Here is a 2,869-nt window from a genome sequence, read left to right as displayed (position 1 = left end):
AATGTCAGTCTTTTCATGTTAGGAAGGGCACAAAATTATTTTTTTTTTAAATCAAGGTCTTTACTTTGCTCCATTGATGTAATTTAGATCAGTAGAAGTTAGGCTTCCAACCTGAACCGAGAGAGGTAGGCCTACAACATCCCAGTGGAAAGACTTAAAATTTTTCCCCACTCGGGAATCAAACTATAGGGTCCCCTGTGTGTGACAGTAAAATGCCTAACTGCTACACCACAGACGCCAGTAGAAGCAACAAGACTTACAAACAAATAAAATGTGCAGAGTAAAGAAGTATGACCTTCTAATGCTCCTATAACACCCTTCAACCATAGGTTCCTTCTATGTCAAAATGGGTGCTTTACTTTAACCTATACAACCACCAATGGTCAGCTGTACAACCCAGTAGAGAGCCTTTGCATGTATATATATGAGTAACAAAAGTGCCAGTAAAAGTCAACACAGAATATGAGAATTAGAAGAAAAAGACTAAAGTAAAAAAAAAAAAAAGGTAAGGGGAGGTTAAGATCACACACAATCAATTAATATATCATAAAAAAACAAACAAAATGAAGCAATTGTTGATTTTCGAAAATGTTTAATAAAAAATAGGTGATTTCCAAAAAAATTTGAAGGAATGATATGTCAGATGAGCAAGTCGCACGGCAGTGAACAAGGACGGAATGATCACATTACAATGATAATTCTGATCAGAGGGCACACAATATACAATTATAACAAATTCCCACTTTAAGAGAAGCAAGTACACAAAATGATCAGTCCACAAAACTATTGGTGCTTCATAGAGTGACAGCAGCGTACATTCTATGAAACAAATATGTACTTGTTCTATGTAAATGAATGCATCTGCGCAGTTAAGTAGTGTATTGTGGCCTATGAGTACTTTCACACTGACTGAGCAGCTGAAAATTTCAAAATAAATATTTTGGGTAAATGTAAGTGCTTTTACATTCACCATCGGCACAATTCTGACCATTTAGTAAGAATGTAATGCCCCAGAAGAAAGATTGAGATACCCAATGAAAATTCTCCCTTCACGGTAATCAAACCACTAGGTAAAAAGAAAAAAAAAATCCCTCTGTTCTGTATTAATAAATTGAATAACTGTTAAAAAGTTAAAATAAACATAACAGAGCAGTCTGAAAGGTCAAAGAAGATATCGACTGCTCAATGTAAGACTAGGTCATACATTACTTTTCAAAATAGCATATGGCAGAGTCTTGCACTAAGCTGTTGAAGTGTTCTATTTTTTAAAAAACATGGCTATGTAAAAATCAGCTACACTGCAGGTTGAAAAACCAACAGCTGACTACCTGTAAGATCAAACGCGGGGTGTAGAACAAAGAAAAAGGACTTGTCACATGTGATTTACATCTAATAAAAAAAAAGAAAAAAAGTTGCCTCTGTCCAACAACTGTTTTTCTGTTCAAATTACGAAATTATCCATCTTCATCTTTGACAACATGTCAGTTTGCAGAGACAAAAAGGGAGACAATTTTTAATCAGGTTTCATAGAAAACTTTTGATGCCTTGCTCCCAGTCTGGGTCTCAATGAATAAAGCATTTTTTAGACTCTCAACTCACATTTCAACAATTATACATTCTCATATATTTAAACTCTGATACATTCACAATCATGACAGACTCACACCAATGCATAATTACAGCTCTTTAGATATTCTATCACGATTTAACCTCTTGTTGTTTTATCTTCTCCATGGCATTGAACAGCAAATCACATGCCTGCTTGTGCTTTTTCCAGTGACCAACTTGGCATTCCCTGACAATAAAAAACAGACTTTTGTCATGACCCTACATGATGAATGCGGTATATATACATACTCATGTGTTTTTATATTCACCTTGAGAATTTGAAAAAAAACCCAAAACATCTGATAGTATTTACTAAATCTGCAACAAGACAAGATCTTTAAATTCATCAAACCTGCTCTTGTCTTACAGCCACCTGTATAAGACAATCACCTGTACAAACGACCTCTTCCCATTTCCTCCCTTGTGTATTTTTTTACATTCTAAAGACACTGTACGTATGTAAGACGGCAATCTATGGCCACTATTCTATTCAGCAATAGGTGGTTGTCATAGACAGTTTCAACTGTATTAGATTCTAGTTTTCACTCTCCTGTCAAATTGACATCAAGTTTTTAAAGCTGAATCAGAGCTGATTAGAAGAAGCGGCACGTGTTGATAGGTGTTGGTGTTTCAGAGTGGATTTTCATAGGAATTACCTCACAGGTGACCAAGTATATTAACCAGCTTTATCCTTACAAAATATAACTTTATCATTGTGGACACGCACTTTATAACTGTAATTCATTATCATTACTAATAGGTTTATTTAGATGGCCTATGGCTTTTGTAAAAAACAATTATAACAAAATCAGTGGGACGTGGAATCTTTTCGTTATGACGAATTTATGTGTTTTAAAAATCGGTACAAAGAATATACATATATAAGAAAAATTCAGGAACTGAGGATCCGTTTGATCTGTGTGCGTGATCACCATAATGTGTGTGCAAGACGGTATGCGCTTGTTAGAATCAAAAGAAACTTAATTGTTATTCTATTTTTCACCCTAAAAACTTCATAGTAATTAGTTTTTAATGAGTTTATATATATTTACAAATCATATGTTGCTTCTTACCTTCTGCAATACCACTCATTCTGGCAGCGCGAGCATCGTTTACTGGCAGGCTGACCACATACTGCACACTTTGGAGGCTCGGAGACAAGTTCTTCCAACACATCAAAGTTGTATGTTGAAGCCCATCTGAAATGTCGAGTGTAGAAAGATATATAAGCTTTACCACTTAACCCTGATCATTTTGACTC

General features: G+C 35.1%; 1 long non-coding RNA gene across 1 annotated transcript; it reads right to left on the bottom strand.

Moving 5' to 3' along the window:
• Positions 1 to 575: 575 nt before the first annotated feature.
• Positions 576 to 2,803, bottom strand: LOC106012459. Its single transcript, XR_001185034.1, has 2 exons — positions 2,682 to 2,803; positions 576 to 1,795 (listed from the first exon to the last, which is right to left on the bottom strand). It is a non-coding gene; the product is annotated as an uncharacterized LOC106012459 (long non-coding RNA).
• Positions 2,804 to 2,869: the final 66 nt, after the last annotated feature.

Source organism: Aplysia californica, unplaced genomic scaffold, assembly GCF_000002075.1.
Source record: "Aplysia californica isolate F4 #8 unplaced genomic scaffold, AplCal3.0 scaffold00380, whole genome shotgun sequence".
Classification (NCBI taxonomy): Eukaryota; Metazoa; Mollusca; class Gastropoda; order Aplysiida; family Aplysiidae; genus Aplysia; species Aplysia californica.
The sequence above is the reverse complement of the archived record's forward strand: the minus strand, read 5'-3'. Positions and strand labels throughout refer to the sequence as shown.